Raw genomic sequence first — 23,030 nt, 5'->3', positions numbered from 1 at the left:
ACTGAACTTTAAGCTCTGCTAACTCATTGGGTGGCATCCTATAAGGCCTTCTAGAAATAGGTGCAGTGCCTGGCACTAACTCGATCTTGAATTCAATATCTCGATCTAGCGGTAAACCAGGTAGATCATCAGGAAATACATCTAGAAATTCACACACTAATGGGACTTCCTCAATTCTCGGGGTCTGGATAGCATTAGCAGTGTTGTGGAGTTCTAGCTCTCTGGGAATTGGCACAAGGAAGGCTTCATTGCTGATCGGATCCCTCAACATAACGACCCTAGTGGAAGTATCAATGAGCACTCCATGACCGCTCATCCACTTCATTCCCAAGATTACATCTATCCCTAATCCCGGTAGAACTACCACATCGGCCATAAACACTCGTCTCTCTATTTCAATACTCACCCCTAGCACTATTTGATTGGTCAAAATATTACTTCTAGCTGCACTAATGCAATAACTACCCGTGGATACTGTAATTACCTTTTGATTGTATTTTGATGCAAAAGCTGGACTCATAAATGAATGCGAAGCACCAGAATCAAATAGTACAACTGCCGGATGGTGATTCATAAGAAACTTACCCGTGGTGACTACCTCTCCTGAGGGTATCTCGGTCATGTTGGTGTAGTTAACATGTCCTTGACGAGCACCAGAATTCCCTTGCTTCTGATTGTTCTTCTGAGGATACGAACAATTCTTGGACCAATGACCTGTCCTGCCACAATTCCAGCAGGACCTATTAGCTAGCGGAACAAAAGAATTTCCTGGTCCTATGGTACCCTTTGGAAGAGGTATAGTAAATGCCTTCTTGAACCTAGTCTTTGCCTGATTCTTCTTTTGTGGCGGCCGGTACCGAACGGCTGTAGTCGGTGGGCGAAACTAAGTCTTTGCTACTGGAGCTCTAGCCTGAGAGACACCTGCCTCAAAGACCCTCTTGCGGTTTTTGGAAGCGGCATAGACATTATCGTTATTCTCTTGAGTAAGAGCATCGCTTACGAACTCATTGAAAGTGATACTCTTGTTGTTTCCCATGGACTTCATCAGTTTGGGACTAAGCCCTCTCTTAAAGCTAGCAATTTTCTTTGCTTCTGAATCAACGAATTCTGGAGCATACCTTGCCAGATGGTTGAAGGCATGAAGATATTCAGTGAGTGTCTTGGTGCCCTGCACCAACTTCATAAACTCATGTGCTTTATGGCCATCAACCCAGAAGGAATATAATGACTCTTGAAAGCCTCCTGAAATCGATTCCAAGTGATCTGGGCATTTTCTGGCAGGGTGGACCGATAATGTCGCCACCATATACCTGCTAGTCCTTCACCCTGAGCAAACGGAACTTGTGCTCAAGCGTGTTTAGCCACTCTTCTGCTTGGAGTGGCTCTTTAGCTTCCTTGAAGACGGGTGGCTTGGTATCTTGGAATTCCTTGAAATCACTAAACTGGTTGGGCTCTGGTCCCTGTTGTTGATTGCGGCCTTGGGCTTGATGCTAGGCCATGGTATGCATAGCATCACCCAACACACGCTGATCTTCCACGAGCATGGCCAACAGATCAGACGGCGTGGGCGATGGTGGCGGTGGAAGATCATCATCACCACTACCCCCACCACGGCCTAAACGCAGATTGCACAACATCTGCAGAAGTGCATTTGTGAGTAATGATGGACGATGTCAGATACATTGTAGACGAATTATAGAATTATGCCAAACTGAACTTATTGGAGAGATTAATTTCATACAATAAACAGAGGCACAATAATTCATCCTCATAACATCGCCATAACTTTACTCCGCACATTCATGCGATGAATACGCTCACATGCCAAATTTTTGGTCAACTTCAAGTTTCAGAGATTACATCTAAGTATAACGAGACTGCTCCATGTAACCTACAGAATGTAGCACCATCCGCAACAGGGTTGGGGTGCCAAACACATGAAGGAATGTGCTGCTCCAGGGCGGTAGTGCTAGTGCGGCCATCAGTAGCATTGCAACTTGGGTGAGAGAGGATTACATTATAGGATGAGAAAATTGTACAACAACAACAACAACAAAGCTTTTAAGTCCCAAACAAGTTGGGGTAGGCTAGAGTTGAAACCCAACAGAAGCAATCAAGGTTCAGGCACGTGAATAGCTGTCTTCCAAGCACTCCTATCTAAGGCTAAGTCTTTGGGTATATTCCATCCTTTCAAGTCTCCTTTTATTGCCTCTACCCAAGTCAACTTCGGTCTTCCTCTGCCTCTCTTCATGTTACTATCCTGACTTAGGATTCCACTACGCACCGGTGCATCTGGAGGTCTCCGTTGCACATGTCCAAACCATCTCAACCGGTGTTGGACAAGCTTTTCTTCAATTGGCGCTACCCCTAATCTCTCACGTATATCATCGTTCCGAACTCGATCCCTTCTTGTATGACCGCAAATTCAACGCAACATACGCATTTCCGCGACACTTAGCTGTTGAATATGTCGTCTTTTCGTAGGCCAACATTCTGCACCATACAACATAGCAGGTCTAATCACCGTCCTATAAAACTTGCCTTTTAGCTTCTGTGGTACCCTTTTGTCACATAGGACACCAGACGCTTGCCACCACTTCATCCACCCTGCTTTGATTCTATGGCTAACATCTTCATCAATATCCCCGTCCCTCTGTAGCATTGATCCTAAATATTGAAAGGTATCCTTCCTAGGCACTACTTGACCTTCCAAACTAACATCTTCCTCCTCCCGAGTAGTAGTGCCGAAGTCACATCTCATATACTCAGTTTTAGTTCTTCTAAGTCTAAAACCTTTGGACTCCAAAGTCTCCCACCATAACTCCAGTTTCTGATTTACTCCTGTCCGGCTTTCATCAACTAGCACTACATCGTTCGCGAAAAGCATACACCAAGGGATGTCCCCTTGTATGTCCCTTGTGATCTCATCCATCACTAAAGCAAACAAATAAGGGCTCAAAGCTGACCCTTGATGTAGTCCTATCCTAATCGGGAAGTCATCCGTGTCTCCATCACTTGTTCGAACTCTAGTCACAATATTGTTGTACATGTCCTTAATGAGCCCGACGTACTTCGTTGGGACTTTATGTTTGTCCAACGCCCACCACATAACATTCCTTGGTATTTTATCATAAGCCTTCTCCAAGTCAATAAAAACCATGTGTAGGTCCTTCTTCTTCTCCCTATACCGCTCCATAACTTGTCTTATTAAGAAAATGGCTTCCATGGTTGACCTTCTGGGCATGAAACCAAATTGGTTCATAGAGACCTGCGTTATTGCTCTCAAGCGATGCTCGATAACTCTCTCCCATAGCTTCATAGTATGGCTCATCAACTTAATTCCTCGGTAATTTGTACAACTTTGAATATCCCCTTTATTCTTGTAGATCGGTACCAATATACTTCTTCTCCACTCATCAGGCATCTTGTTCGATCAAAAAATATGGTTGAACAGCTTGGTTAACCATACTACAGCTATGTCCCCAAGGCATCTCCACACCTCGATTGGGATACCATCCGGTCCCATCGCCTTACCTCCTTTCATTCTTTTCAACGCCTCTCTGACCTCAGATTCTTGGATTCTCCGCACAAAGCGCCTATTGGTGTCATCAAAAGAGTCATCCAACTGAAAGGTTGTGTCCATATTCTCACCATTGAACAATTTGTCAAAATACTCTTGCCATCGATGTCGGATCTCATCCTCCTTTACCAAGAGATGCTCCCTTTCATCCTTAATGCACTTAACTTGGTTGAAGTCCCATGTCTTTCTCTCACGAACCCTAGCCATCCTATAAATGTCCTTCTCTCCTTCCTTCGTACTCAAATGTTGGTAAAGATCCTCGTATGCTCTACCCTTTGCCACACTTACAGCTCGCTTTGCAGTCTTCTTTGCCACCTTATACTTCTCTATGTTGTCCACACTCCTGTCATGGTACAAGCGTCTATAGCATTCTTTCTTCTCCTTAATAGCCCTTTGGACTTCCTCATTCCACCACCAAGTATCTTTAGCCTCACGTCCCCTTCCTTTGGTTACTCCACACACCTCTGAGGCTACCTTCCGAATGTTGGTTGCCATCTTGTCCCACATATTGTTTATGTCGTCTTCTTCCTTCCAAGAGCCCCCTTTGATAACCCTTTCCCTAAATACCTCTGACGTCTCCCCTTTCAGTTTCCACCACTTTGTTCTTTCAATCTTAGCTTGTTTATCCCTACGGGCACGCATCTGAAAACGAAAATCTACCACCAAAAGCTTATGTTGAGAAACAACACACTCCCCTGGTATCACCTTGCAATCCAAGCATGCTCGTTTGTCCTTTCTTCTTGCGAGGACAAAGTCAATCTGACTACAGTGTTGTCCGCTACTGAAGGTCACTAGATGAGATTCTCTCTTTCTAAAGAAAGTGTTGGCTATCATCAGGTCAAAAGCTACCGCGAAGTCTAGAGCTTCCTCCCCCTCCTGATTCCTACTACCATACCCAAAACCTCCATGAACTGCCTCGAAACCTGTGCTTGTAGTACCTACATGCCCATTAAGATCTCCTCCTATAAAAAGCTTCTCACTACTAGGTATAGCTCTAACCAGGCCATCTAAGTCTTCCCAGAACTGTCTCTTAGCACTCTCGTCGAGGCCTACTTGGGGGGCATACGCACTAATTACGTTCAAGACCATATCACCAACGACAAGCTTGACTAAGATAATCCTATCTCCTTGCCTTCTCACTCCCACCACACCATTCTTGAGGCTCTTATCAATCAAAACTCCTACTCCATTTCTATTCACGACTGTCCCTGTATACCAAAGCTTGAAACCTGTATTGTCCATCTCCTTCGCCTTCTGACCCTTCTATTTAGTCTCTTGAATGCATAATATATTTACACGCCTCCTAGTCACGGTATCAACTAATTCTCTTAACTTACCTGTAAGTGACCCTACATTCCAACTACCTAAACGGATCCTAGTTGGTTCGACTAGCTTCCTTACCCTTCGCACCCGTCGACTCTGATGCGAAGACCCTTGCTCATTTTTCACTACACCCGGGCGTCGATGTAGCGCGCCACTAAGAAAGCGATGACCCGATCCTTGGTTACTTGACACCATGCCCAGATCACGACACGGCGCGTCATGGGGGTGACGACCTAGCCCTTGCCCATTTAACACCATACCCGGGTTCCGATATGGCGCGTCGCTAAGAGGGTTACGCCCCAATAATTTTCTTTCAGGTTTCATCTCCATTTAAGTGGCTAAGTTTTTACATTGGCTCGCCACGCCTAACACAACTCTCCTCCTTTACCAGGGCTTGGGACCTGCTATGCTGGGACACCAAAGGCGCCCCACCATAGGCGGAGTAATTAAAGATAAGGGAGGGAGTGATGCAAAAATGTAATGGCATGAGTAAACATGATGCATGCACGTTCCGTACGTCCTCATGAATCTTAAGGAAATTTAACATTCTAGCGACATAAACGGTGGCATACATACGTTCTCTCATATATGTATCTAGTCAAGCTACACGTTGCGTTGTTAGTGTACCTGCAGAAAATTTCATTGCAGCCCATCCCAACAAAAGAAATAAGTACGCAATGAAAGCAGTAAACTAAGATACTCTCCATATATACATCCCCGGATATATATACTTTGGTATCCAAAGCTACCCGATTGATACACCCACCATTAAGTACCTTCGTATGTACATGTGTGCAACATGTAAATATTCCGGTAACCAAAACTAACTCTCCCCTAGACCGATAGTTGGACGGTCATGTTCTCACAACTCACTTTACCTGGGCGTAGAGGCAATTGATCCATACATTACCACCCAAGCGGATGGCATCCATACAATAGCACGCCGTATGGACGATGAAATAAAATGAAAGCAATTACCCCCCAAAAGTTATTACTTAAATAAGCCACCTGAAAGTCCTTATTTGGGCATAGAGGATATGACAACTGGCATACTTAGATAAAATTTCAGATTTGATCACCTATATAAAGATAACTATAAGTTGTCAAAACTGATTTTCGCAAACAAAAGCTTTTGTTTTAAATACATATATGACACGTTTAATGTTGAATCTAGCTCTGATACCAGCTGTAACAGAACTGACCAATTTATAAGAGCACAAGTACAAAAGCAATCACCGGAGTGATCAAACCGTCATACTTGAACCCATATAAACCCGGTAGTCAACTGAAACCACGAAGGATTTCAAACCAACTTGCATACAACCAAGATCACAGTAATTCAACATAACAAGCCACATGTTACATCCATTTCACAAGTAGTTCATAAGTACCACATACATCAGAGTACACATAGTGATTACAAAACGAGTTCACAAATAGCGGAAGCAAAGTAGTTTAACACCATCACACACACTTAGTTCAAATACAAGCCAGCACCATAGTCACATCCAGCAAAAGCAGTAAGATAAGATAACATAGATGATCATGCCCATGATCTAGTCTTCATCCCCCGCAGGGTGGAGACAATACTTGCAGTAGCCATTATAGAGCATGTCATCTGCAACAAGGGGGAGTAAACCCTGAGTACGAGAAGGTACTCAGCTAGACTTACCCGTCGTAAACCAGAAATAAATGACACCAAGGATTATGCAAGGCTTTATCGGGGATCTAGCTTGACAACCATTTTGCATAAAAGCTTTAGTGATACTAGAGCATAATTTGATTTATGAGTAAGTAGTAAGTTAACAATATTAACCGATCAACTAGATTAGCACCTGTACTAGAGAAAGCAATTGATTAACTCTAAACATTAATAACCATATCCGGTATAATGTTGTATCATCATCATCATCGATTTAACCATCAAGTTCAATTAAGTGCATCTACGTTGCCATTGCTCAGTCAAGTTCTCACTATCCGGGAGAGACGGCGATTCGAATCGATTTCTATCCAGTTGGAGGGGTATTCCTAACACAAACCCAGGCATACCTCGTGAAGGCAGCCTTAGGTCACCTTTGGTACATCTCAGGAATTGCGGCTCCGAGTAGCGCCGCACCCTCAGGGAGTCCACTCTGCCAGGTGGTCAATCTCACCTCGGACTTACGCCAATAGCTCCCCGCACATCCTTACTACCGCCAGGGTGCGCACTTTCACTTCTCAGTCTTCCGGCCTGAGTTGAGCTACTCGGCTTCGCGGTCGGAATGAGTTATCCGGCCAACTAAGTGATAGGCATGCATTCAACACGACATGAGGACGTACAGCGAATCGGTCCTTAACCGACACAGACGGGGATATATCCACAACCAAGACCTCCTTGCCTTGTTGCTTCTCTATCGACCTCCCACCCGGTCACAATTCATTATTAACACATGGTTATTCTCCACGATAGCAATTATAGCCAACCGTGACCAGACATTTTTCTAATATGCAGGTGACAGGAAATCACCTGACTTTTACCGGTCTAAGCATGGCTAAACTTTGATTCGCTCCTAGACCTAAATAGGATTCAGGGTACGTATACTAGCTAAGGAATAGATATATATGCAAGAAGTGTTCGCATCCAATTCCTATCACTTAATGCATCAATAAAAAAAAGATACTCAAAGTAACTATTTTTAAAACATAGGAGTCTTAGAATGCTCCGGGGCTTGCCTTTCAAAAAAGATGAAGGTTGGTGATCGGGGCACTCAAGAACTTCTTCGTTGACTCCTTCCTCAGGGGCCTGCACCTCCTGCTCCTGAGCTTGCTGCTGCTCCTCCAGAAGTACTGGCTCGAACTCCAGAAGCGTAACTCCCTCTGGAACACCTATTGCATGCCAATGCACAAGATAAATATCATGGATGCATAAGGAATGACATGATGCTCATGATGAATGAATCACAGTAAGTGTTTAACGAAACATCACTGGACACTCATTTACCGATTAAGAATAGCTCTATTCAAATCACTTTAAAACACATAAAATCTTAACTCAAAGAACAAGATCAACTTACCTAACTTGCATAACCTAAGGTAAAGATGCTCATCTTCAGTTAGAGGCCTAACACCTAAGAACATTACCATAAACTTAGAAATAGTAAAGGTATACAAAATTTAACATTTAAAGCTTCGTATGCATACAAGTAGTCCCTTAATTCAATCACAACCAGAGTTCTACAATTTCAAATGACTTGTATGAGGACATTCTGGAAAGCTTATGAAATTCTCTACACAACCATTATAAACATCATAGCATGATACTTACGTTAACCAAATTGAATTCCAGTAAACCTAGAATTTGTCTAGAATGGCAGGGTTACTAACTTATTTATTTAATGATGATACAAAAGCCTAATTTGACCAAACCAAGCTTAGCAACTTGTTGCACATACCAGAGGAACACTAGAAAGTATGGTGCTAACTTCTAAATAAATTATTTAATATCCTTTTCCAATTTATTTAGTTAATTAGGTGATTAAAGCAATATATAGTAAAACTATTCATAAAAATCTACAAAAATTACAGTAGCTATCTCATGCTTCACATAGACTACCATAAAAAATTCAAATCCATTGAGCAAGCAGAACTTGCTGCACCTAAAATAACAAGTGGTATGCCCATTTTTAGCATAATTAGGAAACCCTAATGAAAAGTGTCAAGCAACAGATTTCTCATTTTTCCTAGCATCATTCTAGCATAAGAACCTTACTCACCAAATTTTACCTATACAGGATCTATAGAAAAATTATGAAAATTCACACAAGATCCATCTATTGATAAAAAGAAATTCTATAACTCAAAAACTATACATGCACTAGCTCTGAAATTTTAACCAGAGCTTCTACTAAGCAAGCATAGATTACCCACAAAATTTGATAATTTTTGGACCACAGAAACTCAAGATAAAATTCAAACAAGTTTGCATGTATCCAAAAACACATTTCAAAGTCCTATTTAATTTATCCAGAATTTCTAAAACATGTGCTCATATAATATTTATATTAAATACTAGACATTACTAGGAACTCAACAAAATTGGAACCATAGCAATTGGATCTACCAACTAGGAGATACACATTTTTGAATCTATATACCAATCTATGAAATAATAAAAACAAAACAAATAAGAAAACAATCTACAGCTGTTGGGTCGGCCCGAAGGACACGGCGGCCCGTGAAGCGCGCACTGGCGCGGCCTAGATGCGACGCGGCCCAGCCAGGCTCCCGCTGCGTGCGTCAGTGACTGACAAGGAGACCCGCGCGTCAGAGAGAGAAGCGGGGGAAGGAGGAAGACGATGACGGGACTCGCCGTCGGTGGCTTCTCCGGTGAGACCAACGACACTACTGTGTTCGTCTCACTCGTGCGCATCTAGTGGTACCCTAAATGGAAGCTATTAGCATGGCTATAGGGGTTGGCGACGAGCACGGCGGAGCACGGCCACGGCAGGGCCGGCTCCGGCGAGCTGACGGCGTCGTAGTCCCTAACGGTGACCCTACGAGCTTCAGTGGTGCTCCTATGACCTAGCGCGAGCCAGAGGAGGGAATGGGAGGGCGCGAGGAGAGCTGGCCACGAGGAGCGCTAACTCCGGCGAGGGCGGCCATGGCGGCAGTGGAAGAAAAACCGACGATTGGCCCTTACCGAGGCTTGATTGACTTGCTAGCACGGTGGAAAAGGGAGAGGGGATCACGGCGGGGCTCTGGGTGAGCTGGGCAACCCGTTTTCGCGGTGGCAAGCACGCACGATGGTGGCGATGCGCGGTCAGCAATGGCGGACAGCTACGGTGGCTTGGCGCTGCGCTGCGGGAGGCGGAGAAATGCGAACAGGGGCGGGCGAGTGCGTCGGGCAGGCGCGGGGTGGCTTCAAGACCTGGCTGGCCGTGCCAGGTCATCCACGGCGCGTGGCCTGCGTGCTCAGGCGAGCGGCGACGAGTGGCGCCATGCGGCATCGGCTTTCTGAACCGGTCGGCCATGACGGTCACTGACCATTTTCTGAAAACAGCGATTCAGGGTTCATCGACGATGACTGACAGCGCCACTTCAACACATTATCCTAACTAATCCGTTGCTCGTTTGTAAAAACAGTGTACATGAAAATTGTAGATGTACCATCCAGCTACATTTTCTTTTCAAGGACCATGCCCTAAAACGCCATGGATCAGCAGTTACATGAAGCCAAAGTTGGCCTGATCCAACTGAAAATGCAGTTTAAGACTTAGACAAATTTTTCAGTGAAAACAGCATGGACATCTGACTTGTGGGCCATGTTTGACCATGCTCTAGCCATTTTCATGAGATGATCATAAAATAACTTTTGTTCCTTGATAAATTAGCTACAACTTTGGTAAAGAGTGAAGTTGGACTTTTGAATCAGTCAAACAGTGACACTCCAAGGGTCAATTCTAGTCAAACCTTCACTTGAGGGCATTTTGGTCATTTTGATCCACATGAACAATGTTCCAACAAGTAACCTAAGTGTAGTTAAGGTGTAATAGACCATGATCAACCACTTTACAAAATTGGTATACCACTTCTAATGATCACATGTGATAAAGCAACTAAAACAAGCAATTCACTCATATGTTGCAATGCAATGTTTCATATGTTGCATGACTTTTGTTGCAAGCTTAACTTGCCACATTCCTACCATGGTGCCATGTTTCCAGGTATGAGAAATTAATGTTGCATTCACATTTTGCACTACCATTCATAAGCAAGAAAGTATGAACAAACAGAATATGCAAATGTTGCATATGCATGTTTTAGTGACAAATGGCATGATGACATAGATGATGCATATGTTTATGAAATGACATGCAATTATGTGAAAGCCAAACACCTAGGGTGTTACAGAATTGATTTTACACTGGTGGCAGGCTTAAATTAACCACCAGTCTCTAAATAGTTTACACAACTATTTATGTAATACAACTATTCTTGACACTTAAATTGGGCCTAGGGCCCATTTTAAGAGGCCCATTCCATTTTTGATCCAATTTAAGAAGAACTCTATAAAGCGACATAAAAATAGTACCACACTGATTTTCCAACAGGATAAGACCACTCTTACTCCCTATAAAATAGGTGGTACATGATCGATTGATGTATCCAACATCCCATCAATAAATTTACATTTATAATACCATTTTTCTTAATCCTTTTTCCAACCCCATGTTGTTGCTCATCACTTGATCCGACGACCAAGGATGATGCCCTAGGCTTGCCAACCGACCTAGGGCAACTTGCTGATATCCTTGCCTCGACGGTCCCTCCTAGACGAGTGTTTCAACGTTTCCTTTGCTAGTTTGCTCGGAAACTAGTGTTCTTCATCGCGCAATCACGATTGGTTACCCTTTGCTAGAGTGCCTGGAAACTAGCCGTTCTTCGTTACATAAGCATGATCGGTTATCCTTTGGTAGTTTCCTTGTAAACCTATACCCGCTCTTCACCGCAAAAGCATGATAGCTATTCATTGCGCTAGGTCTTCGGTGACCCTGGCGATCTAGTCGTAGCTGGTGTGTGACCGATCTTTGCATCAACACACTTTTTGGTGAATTTCTTTGCGCTAGCCATATCCTTGATTGATCTATCTTGTACTCGCCATTACTATTGCATCTGGCCCAAAACGCCGATCATATCTAGTTTTGACCCCTTGAGATTTTGCTTGAGGTTTTGCAACGTGTTGCTCTTGTCATTGAAAAAATTTAGCAAGGTGGTCAAATTCTATATTATGGCGTACCAAGGTGTTGCATTGCAATATTATTACAACTACCCCAAGGTACAACTTGCAAATATATCATATGATTCTAATAATTATTTTGCAAGTCCTATGAATTCTCATGCCGGTGTTGCTACTCATGATAATAGCAGATATGTTGCATCAACTAATGCTTATATTGTTAATGGTCCTCATCATATATATCATAATCCAGGATATGTTCAAGGGAAGAAAGCGGCCCAGCCCCGTGCAGCTGTAGAGCAGCCGGCCCACTCCCACACCGCGCGCAGTCGCTAGCAGCCGGGACCTGCATGCCAGCGCTGCAGCGCTGGCAGCCGGGATCCAGTAGCATTGCAAGAAGTATAGTGATTAGCAACCATATGTATATGCTATGGTTTTAGGGTAGAGTTTACAGAAGACAGAGTTGCTGCAAATGTTCTCACCTATCATGTTTCTATAATATGGTACCTAGAATAAACTAAACAAACATATATAGAATCATTCACAGACGTAATAAATGTATCATCTAATATTTTCATTTAAACTCCTGGTACGGTCAACGTAACAGCGGAACTAATATAACTGCACGCAAGCCTTCTTGTCTCGTAGTTGGACGGAAGTTTGGCAATGACTGCTGCAAGCTAGCTATAGGACCGTCCACAGTCAAGAAATTCAATCAATCTGATTCTACCTACTGTGTTCTCTTCATCTTCTGACTAATTACCAATGAATATAATGCCTGAATTTTACGCGCTAACAACTTGAACATCAAGGCATTAAATTTGACTTGAACTTGGGAGGTGAGAGGGAAATGTATATGCGCATACTACACCAACTGACAGAGTCCTAAGACCATGTTGTCCTATAGAAAATTTATAAACATTAATTAACATATTGACCTGTTGCAAGTACAACAAACTACAAATATCGACCAGAGAAGCTTTTGCTAATTTTAAATGAACCACGAAGGGAGAACACATGTTTATATCAGTGCAAATATCATTTCTTCAATTTCTTGTGTGGCCCAGACTAGAAAGTTTTTCTCTGTGTTTTTTGGTTTTGAGAAACAAAATATTATTTATTTATTTTAAGGTAACAAAAGATGCAACTGATACCACCAGCATGTGGAACACCAATTAATAAATTCAAGACTGTTTAAACTATGTGAAGGTTTGAGGAAAAGGGTTGTTAATTGCGTAGAACTTGCATGTGATTTCCAATTTCTCAAATTGTATTAGAGATAACAGCATAATGTAATACTCAGGAAACACTCTTGCAGGATTTCCTGAAAATGTAATACTCAGGAAGGACGGCAACAAGAACAAGTCTGGTCTCTTGAGTGGACTAACATTATTTCACTCATAAAAAAAAAGCAGACAAACACAGCACACTTGTATTGTAAAAATAGTTGAATTTTGACTAGGAATGAATCTCAAACTACACTGAAAGTACTGAACTCTTTCAGTAATGACATCAAGATGTCTCAAGTAATTTAATTAGCATATATAGATTGAATATTAGAGCAGTAGTAAATATGGCAGATCTCCCTCTGTGTATATATTTGGAAGCCTATTTAACTGAAAGCAACATCTTGCATTATGCTAATCTCTAGAACTAAACTGAACGAGATCTTCTCGATTAATCATGAACCAAGGAAAATCTTGAGACTATGTGTTTCTACACATGCTATTTTTCTGTTTCTTGCATGTTGCAAATTTATAGAATGCATGTCACTTTTACTGAAAAATATCAGGATTCAATTTATGGCTACTTTTGTCGTGAAACATGGATCACTACTGAAATAAAAGACTTGGGGTTAATTTACAGGAAATGGCATAGGAAAGTGCAAGCTAAAGTCTTGCATCAATTTTTTTTTCAAAGCTTCCAAAACATGCACACTACTACAAAATGGTTATGTCCTGCAGATCATAATTCCCATTTTCTATATACTACTCTATGTCAATGATGAGGTCAATTTTTTCCATGGGTCTATATCCATGCCCTAAAAACAGTATATATCTCCGTGATTCATCATGGGAGAACCGTCAAACATACTTCATACCCACTCTCGAAAACCTGTAGAAATTAGCTAATTTACCATAAAAATATATGAAACTTATTTTTTGGGTTTCCTAGTGATGACCTCCCACCATAGTTAAATCAAGAAAACATCCTATCGTGGGGCTGCCATGGGATTCAAACTTCACGGAGAGGATCGGAGCGTATACCATCTGAGCAATTGTTAGTTGGGGTGATGGAAATTCAAAAAAAAATTGACTTTTTTGTTAATTTTTCATATTTTTATTCCAATAGATCAATTATCAATTGTTTATTTTTAAAAAATAATTGCAAAAAAAATATATAACAAACTCTGACGTAGCATGGGGAAATTACTATTGCCACATAGTTTCTTTATTTTCTGAAGCGTGTTTACGGCCAGGTGGATGGTCTCCTCAATGGAACTCGAAGACTCTCTACCAACCAAACCGAGCCTTTGCTATTAACTAAACCCACAAGATGAATCATTTGCAGAAAAAAAACACCAGCATTCTTATTTCTTAATATTGAGTTTTTAACATTGGTTCAGAAATTGCAGGTACATCTCCTGTTGTCTCGCCTTGCTTAAAAATATCAGATCAAAATACTGGGTCCGCAATGCATTAACTCTCTAGGTTCAATACGGGTTACGTGGAAAGTCCTTCCTATAAACATTACCTGAACGTATTAAGACTAGCTGGGACTCGAGACCCAGCAGAATGTATAGCAAATTACTCCATTCATAAAATACCGTGGCTAATAAGAGTACAAATAATTCCTCAGAGAAGCATTTATCATTTATTAGTCAATTGAACTTTCCATGATTATACCATTCATTCCTAGCTAGGTTGCTGTATATATAGGGCACGTATCAACACATATTGCCACCACCACCACCACCACCTCCACCTCGTAACAATCGATCGATCACAACCACGAGAAAAGTAGCACAAACAGGAACCATGTTCAAGTCGAACGCTAAGCCACTACTATATGGAAATTTCAATGCATGCACGCACTTACTATTGCATTGTCGTCTGAGGCGCTGGAAATGCAGGGACATCGACTAGGGTGCCTGACCTGAAAGGATCGCAAGCAGCCCCTCCAACGCAATATCAGAGGCCCAAAGCTCATGAACAACAGGCTCCTTCTTCTGGTCAGTACTACCTTCAATATAATGCATGCCGCCAGCATTATATTTTCTGTTACTAGAAAAAACAATTATTCTCCCTGTCTGGAGATTCCAGTTGAAGTATTCCTTGTCCCTTCCTTTTTTTTTTGTTTTTTTTGCAATTCTCAAAGTTCCAGAGCGGCAGGTCATTGTATATCCTTGAGATTAATTAACTAGAATGATAGCCCGGCCGGCGGCCTTGATAGAGCCAAAATTATCCGACCGGATAGGACCGGAGTGTCGTCGGTGATCTCGTTCCCTTGCAACTGAACATTGTCGCCGTTGCATGGGAGACATCTAACCCAGCAGAACTTCATATTATCTCGCGTTTGCTTTGCTTAATTTCGTTTGGTTTGCTTTGTGCGTCCATGCCCGCAGGAGGTAATGGTCTGTCCAGCCCTGCGCCCACGACAGGGACATGGAACAAGCAGAACCAACAGAAGCCGTATTACAAACCTCCTGGTCAAGCTCCAGGACAAAAGGGGGCCCCAAAAGGTAGGCAAATAAACCAGCAGAATGCATGATATATACTCCCTAAAATTCTATGCATGCATCCATCATCTGTATGTTGGTGGGCTTGTGAGACACTGACATATATATCTGTAATTCTTTTTCATCAGCTACTGGTATTTCGTACATTTACAAATGAGGGATCTACAGAAGCTGGCTCAGCAGAAGAATACACTACTAGAGAACAGACTTTAGAACGATGTCCCAATTTGGCATTAGCCTTGGCATTTTTTACCCCCGGGACTAAAGGACCCTTTAGTCCCGGTTGGTAATACGAACCGGGACTAAAGGTCCCTGCCCAACGGTCGTCCGCGGGATGACTAAAGATTTTAGTCCCGGTTTGGGTGATGCCCCGGGAATAAAGATTAATCTTTAGTCCCGGTTTGGACCCCTAACCGAGACTAATAATCCCGGCCTATAATTCAGCTCATTTCTTCCTCCCCGAGCCCGAGTCATTCCATTCAAACTCACTGCCTCTGTTTTTCAGCTTGCTGTTGTTCTTGCTCTCTCCCCCTCCATTGGTGTTGCTCTTCGATTTTGGAGGTAACAAACTTAATCCTCTTATGTTTTATCAGTAGCTTATCTCATTTTGCGATGTAGATGCATGTGTAACTTTATATGTTGGACTTTATTATGATTTTATATGTAAACTTAGAAAATTGTAGAAAATCCGTACTAGTTGAACTTGCGGACCGTGTTCAAGTCGGCGAGCATGTTCTCTGCCGAGCGGTAACGGACGTCAAGGAGGAGCTTTGATTCTACGAGGGAGAGCGGCAACGGTCGTGGAAGACCGTGTTCCCTTTCTCGTAGAATCGGAGCTCTTCCTTGGCCTAGTACGGTGCCGTCCGGTGGAGAAATACTCGCCGAGTTGATCACGTAAGCAAGGTCAACTAGTACGGATGGTTATTTATTGAAACATGTTTTTGAGCTATAATTTGATGGATATTTGATAACTTCAGACCTACAAATGTCATCTACAAATGTTACTATCCTCGGCAACCTAAACGTCCGCGAGCTTGCCGATATCGAGCAGGTCACTTAGAATTATTTTTTCCATGAAATGAACTACTTAGAAATCATGCTTTTTTTTAAAATTAAATTTTCTATGAAATGAAAAACTTAGTAAATAGTTAGAAAATTATAGAAAATCCGTACTAGTTGAACTTGCGGACCGTGTTCAGCTCGGCCAACATGTTCTCTGCCGAGCGGGTAACGGACGTCAAGGAGGAACTTTGATGCTACGAGGGAGAGCTGCAACGGTCGTGGAAGACCGTGTTCCCTTTCTCGTAGAATCGGAGCTCTTCCTTGGCCAAGTACGGTGCCGTCCGGTGGAGAAATGCTGGCCGAGATGATCACGTAAGCAAGGTCAACTAGTACGGGTGGTTATTTATTGAAACATGTGAAATCCGTACTAGTTTTGTTTAAATATATCATTTTAGAAAATATGAAATTTACACTAGTTTACAAAAATAAGTATAGAAAGTAGATGACAACTGGTACCGGATCATCGGCCTCTTGTTCGGTTGCGAAACGACTGAGGCCAGAACTCCCTCTCATTATCTGCGGCAAGTGTAAGCAGAAGATTGTGATGGAGTACCGAGTCAAGAGACAGGGACCCAACAAGGGCCGTGTTTTCTACAAGTGCTCGGATCGCGATGTGAGTTTCTTACGTATTTTATCTTTATGGCTAATTGACCTGCTTTTCTTGAATATTTTTGACTAAATATTTTTTGGCTTTAATTACAGTGGGAGGGCAATGGATGCGATGGTTGGTACTGGGAGGAAGATTATGCTACATACGTGCAGAATTTGGGTGCGCTTGAGGGTAGCGGCTGCTGCTGATGAGGCAGTGAGCCAGCAGGAGAAGCTTATTGATATTCAACAGAAGAATGATTTGTCTGTTTTAGTTGCGTACGATCACGAAATAATTATGTTACTGAAGTGCATTGTAGTTTTAGTTTGTTTAGTGATAGTTGGGATTGCTTACGTTGTAGCCAGACTTAGTTAATTAATCAACCGTGTGTGTGTCATTTATGTTGTGTAATAAAATACTAAATTATGTTCAAGGTTTTCATAATTTGTCGTGTAATACAGATTATGTCACGCCATTGGATGTACAATGCCGATCGCCGCTCCCAAGACTTTATTGAGGGCTTGCACTATTTCTTAGGTGTGGCCGAGGCAAATAAGCGGGATGGTTTCATGTGCTGTCCATGTGCCCTATGTAAGAATTTAAATGAATATTCAAGCTTAATGAGTCTTCATTCACATTTGCTTAAGTCAGGTTTCATGTCAAACTATATATGTTGGACTAAGCATGGAGAAAGCGGGGTCATGATGGAAGAAGGTGAAGGAGAAGATTTAGACATTGATGACATTATTGCTCAGTATGGTGCCTTTGATGATACTACAATGGGGGGAGATGAAGAAGAGGTAGCGGTAGAAGATGATCTCGGTGATGCTCTTGGCGATGCCATTCGTGATGCACAACAAGAATGGGAAAGTGAAAAAGAGAAAGTTAAGTTCGAGCGCATGCTTGAGGATCATAGGAAGTTGCTATACCCGACGGCCGAAGAGGGGCAAAAAAAGCTGGGTACAACACTGGAATTGCTACAATGGAAGGCAAAGAATGGTATATCCGACAAGGCATTTGGGAATTTATTGAACCTCATAAAGAAGATGCTTCCGAAGCCAAATGAATTGCCCACCACTACGTACGAAGCAAAAAAGGTTGTCTGCCCATTGGGATTAAAAATCCAGAAGATACATGCATGTCCTAATGACTGCATCCTCTACTATGGCAATGAATACGAGAATTTGGATGAATGCCCGGTATGTAAAGCATCGCGGTATAAGATCAGGCGCGATGATCCTGGTGACGTCGAGGGTGAACAACATCCTAGAAAGAAAATCCCTGCCAAGGTTATATGGTATGCTCCTATAATACCACGCTTAAAACGTTTGTTCAGAAATAAAAACCATGCAAAGTTGTTGCGGTGGTATAAAGAAGACCGTAAGGTAGACAATATGCTGAGACACCCAGCTGATGGGTCCCAGTGGAGAGCGATAGACAGGGAATTTCCAGAGTTTGCAAATGAGGCTAGAAACTTAAGGTTCGCCTTAAGTACAGATGGTATGAATCCTTTTGGAGAGCAGAGCACTAGTCATAGCACTTGGCCAGTTACTCTATGTATCTACAACCTTCCTCCATGGTTATGTATGAAGCAGAAGTTCATTATGATGCCGATCCTCATCCAAGGTCCGAGGCAACCTGGCAACGATATTGATGTCTATCTGAAGCTATTAGTTGAAGAACTTCTAGTTTTATGGAACAAACCAGGTGTACGTGTCTGGGATGAGTACAAACAAGAACACTTTGACCTACGAGCAATGTTGTTCGTAACAATCAATGATTGGCCTGCTTTAAGTAATCTTTCAGGTCAGACAAACAAAGGATATAATGCATGCACACATTGTTTTGATGACCTTAACAGTATATATTTGAAAAGATGTCGAAAGGTCGTGTACCTTGGCCATCGTCGATTCCTTCCGTTGAATCACCAAGTAAGAAAGAAAGGGAAGCATTTTAAAGGTAAGCCAGACCATCGGAAGAAGCCTTATAACCGAACCGGGGAAGATGTACTCGCAATGGTCAAGGATGTGAAAGTAGTATTTGGAAAGGGACAAGGCAGTGAATCTATTCCCAAAGATGCTAAGGGACACGCACCCATGTGGAAGAAGAAGTCCATCTTTTGGGAGCTACCCTATTGGCAAGTCCTAGAGGTCCGCCACGCAATCGACGTGATGCACCTAACAAAGAATCTTTGTGTGAACCTGTTAGGATTCATGGGTGTGTACGGGAAGCCAAAGGATTCACTTGAAGCACGCCAGGACTTGCAGGGCATGAAAGAACGAGACAATCTTCATCCAGAGAAGACAGATGATGGACGTCATTACTTAAGTCCTGCTAGCTACACGCTTAGCAAAGAAGAGAGGGACAACATGTTCGAATGTCTAAGCAGCATCAAGGTCCCATCGGGATTCTCCTCCAATATAAAGGGTATAATAAATGTGCCAGATAAGAAATTCCTAAACTTAAAGTCCCATGACTGCCACGTGCTTATGACGCAATTGCTTCCAGTTGCTTTAAGAGGAATTCTACCTCCACATGTACGTCTAGCCACCGTGAAGCTATGTGCATTCCTTAATGCAATTTCTCAAAAGGCAATCAATCCAGTGGAACTAGCTACTCTACAGAATGATGTGGTTCAATGTCTTGTCAGCTTTGAGTTGGTGTTCCCTCCATCCTTCTTTAATATCATGACACACATCCTAGTTCATTTGGTGAAGGAGATTAGTATTCTTGGACCTGTGTTCTTACATAACATGTTCCCCTTCGAGAGGTTTATGGGAGTCTTGAAGAAATATGTGAAAGTCCGTTCTAAGCCTGAAGGAAGCATCGCCCAGGGCTATGGAATAGAGGAGGTCATTGAGTTCTGTGTTGACTTTATTCCTGACCTTGCCCCGATTGGTGTTCCCGAATCACGACATGAGGGGCGACTCAGTGGTAAAGGAACTTTAGGGAAGAAAACATATATCGGCATGGAAGACGATTATTTCAATAAAGCACACTACACAGTTCTTCAGAACTCGTCATTGGTGCATCCGTACATCGAGATACATAAGGAGTTCTTACGATCCAAATTTTCAGGGAAGACTGAAGCTTGGATTAGGCGTCAGCACATGGAAAGTTTCAGTGGTTGGTTGCGAAAAGAATGTCAAGGCGATGACAATATTGATGAGCAACTGTATTTGTTGGCTAGGCAGCCATCGTGGCATATCCTCACGTACCAAGGGTACGAGATAAATGGGAATACATTTTACATAGTTGCCCAAGATAAAAGGAGCACCAATCAAAATAGTGGTGTTCGCATAGATGGAACAGATCCAAATGGGAATATACAAACATATTATGGCCGCATAGAAGAGATATGGGAACTAGACTACGCACCTAATTTTAAAGTCTCTTTGTTCCGGTGCTAATGGGTGAAGCTGACCGGAGGAGGGGTAACAGTCGACAAAGAGTATGGAATGACAACAGTGGACCTCAACAATATTGGGTACAAAGAGGAACCATTCGTCCTTGCTGCCGATGTGAGTCAGGTGTTCTATGTGAAAGACATGTCTACAAAATCAAAGAGAGGAAAAAACGAAGACATCAACTCAATGATCAATGAGCCAAAGCGCCACATAATTCTTTCTGGGAAAATAAATATAGTGGGAATTGAAGACAAGTCAGACATGTCAGAAGATTATGAAAGAAATGTCCGAATTCCACCCTTCATAGTGAAGAAAGATCCAAGCATCATGTTAAATGATGAAGACACTCCATGGTTACGACAAGATCATAACCAAGGGTCATACGTCAAGAAGAAATTCACTGTTGTGCCCGCATGATACAACGATGCATGTTTAATATATTAGGGAGAATGATGTTCTTACCCCTGTCCAATAAGCTAATTGTGATTTTACCCTTCTTTTTTCAACTTTGTATTTTTACCCTTGTTATTTTGAACTGAATGGTCCGTTTGCCCCTGCTTTTAACGCCCGTCAGATGGACATGGATTAAACGAATTAAAAAAATTCTAAATCAGAAAAACAAAGTCCAAATGACCATACTGCCCATTATCCTTATCTCATCGTCCCAAACGCATAGGGCATCGTCGCTCACATCGGCTTGGGCGCGCTTTTCCAGCGGCGGCGGCTGCAGAAGCGGGAGGCCACGACTCCGGTGCCTGGACGCGGCTCCCGGCTGCGCCTGGCAGCGGGTCTCCGCGCCGCCTCCTCCCCTCCTTCCTCTGCTCCTCCTCCCCACGCAGGCTCCCGTGCATAGCGCGTATGATGCTGTCGAGCTGGTGGCCGACGTGCCAGGCCACATCGAGGCCGTAGCCTCCCACGCTGGGAAGCTCCTCGTCGCGGTTTCCAACACCGAAGGCTTCCTCTGGGGCTCCGACTGCTCCCTGCACATCTACTCCGCTCCTTCCCCCTCCTCCGACGGCGGCGGCGAGATCCGGTGGGACGGGCCCTACGCGCTGGAGCGGCAGGAGCCGCGGTTCTGGCGGCGCCCGCCCTTAGCCATGGAGGTCAGCACCAGTTGCGACCTCCTGATCTCGCTCTCCGAGTGGGTCGCGCTCCACCGCCTCCCCGGGCTCGAGACCGTCGCCGTCGTCTCTAGCAAGACAAAGGGGGCCAACGTGTTTGCCTGGGACGAGCGGCGGGGCTTCCTTGCCGTCGGTCGACAGAAGCGACTGACCGTCTTCCTCCTCGACAGTGAGAACTCATTTGCATTGCCTATTTGTTTGTTACTACTATGATTCCAGTTTATTTTTTTCTCCCATGGGGTTGACCATGCGATCGGTTTAGGTTTGGTAGAATTCCAATTGGAGGATTGGAAGTGGGAATATGTTGGGTTGTGGAGTGCGAATGTCAGATCGATTGTGTTTGCTTAAAGAGGTATAAAACTGGCACAAAATCGAGTAGTTAATCTGTTTAAGTTTTAAAACTGTATTGAGAGTTTTGAACTTCACATTGATCGGTCAAATTTTCTATTCAGAGATATACCATGGTAGTATTCAGTATCTATTTTCATCTCTAGTCAGTCTTCACGCGCCTACATGCTGAGCCCATTAAAACCCTGGTACACTGTTGTTGAAATTCTTTTTTTTTTAGATTTAGTGGCATTGGTATTATCTATGCTTAGCCTGATCTAGTTCTTCAATAGGTATGGTTTCCCTGTTCCACCTTATTAAAACGTGTGCCTGTCATAATTGTGAGAACAGAATATGTTTCATGGAAATCCGTCTCTTTCAGAACTTTTTTTTGGCAGGCAATGTGTGACTGCATCCACATTTGTAATTTGAGAAAGCTTCTGATGTGTCTCTGTTTGTCAGGTGGGAGAGAATTTGTTGAAGGAATTTGGAGTATATTTTGAAATCAATGGCCTGGTGTGGTGATAACATATGTCTTGGAATTAGGCGGGAATATATGATAATAAATAGCATGACTGGGGCACTAACAGAAGTGTTTTCTTCTGGGAGGATCACTCCTTTAGTTGTGCCTCTTCCTACTGGGGAACTAATCCTTGTCAAGGTATAATACTTCAATTTTTGTGATGCTGTGTCCAATTCCTGTCCCATTTCATAAATCTGTTAGATGGCAGATCTTTTTTTGGTTCCAAAGTGACATTAGTCTATGTTTTACGAGAAGAGTGGCAGATGTTCTAACAATGTACTTATTTCCATTTTCTAATTTAAGGGGAATCTTATCTTGTGAAATTCTGAAATGTTTATGTCAAAGTTGATGTAAGACCCTTAGCGCTCAGGTATTCTTGTACTTATTGGCGCTCAGGTTTGTTGCCCGTTTCTATTGGCGCTCAGGTATTCTTATCTAACTCTGTTCATGGTTTGTTGCCCATTCCTATTGGCGCTCAGGTATTCTTGTCCAGTTTATTAATTATGATATGATGATTGTGTTGGTGCCAGTATTTGGGTTCATGTCCCGTCTTTATCATTTTGTCCATCTCCGGTTAAATACAATAGTTCTAATTACTCTGTTAGACTGTTAGTAGCTGGCAACCAATTATAAGATATTTTAAG

The 23,030-nt window shown here is 42.8% G+C and overlaps 1 pseudogene; it reads left to right on the top strand.

Moving 5' to 3' along the window:
• LOC136469882 (uncharacterized) overlaps positions 1-22,530 on the top strand; it is a 47,512-nt pseudogene extending 24,982 nt beyond the window's left edge.
• The last annotated feature ends 500 nt before the right edge of the window (positions 22,531-23,030 follow it).

This window comes from Miscanthus floridulus, chromosome 8 (assembly GCF_019320115.1).
Source record: "Miscanthus floridulus cultivar M001 chromosome 8, ASM1932011v1, whole genome shotgun sequence".
NCBI classification, from domain to species: domain Eukaryota; kingdom Viridiplantae; phylum Streptophyta; class Magnoliopsida; order Poales; family Poaceae; genus Miscanthus; species Miscanthus floridulus.
The sequence above is the reverse complement of the archived record's forward strand: the minus strand, read 5'-3'. Positions and strand labels throughout refer to the sequence as shown.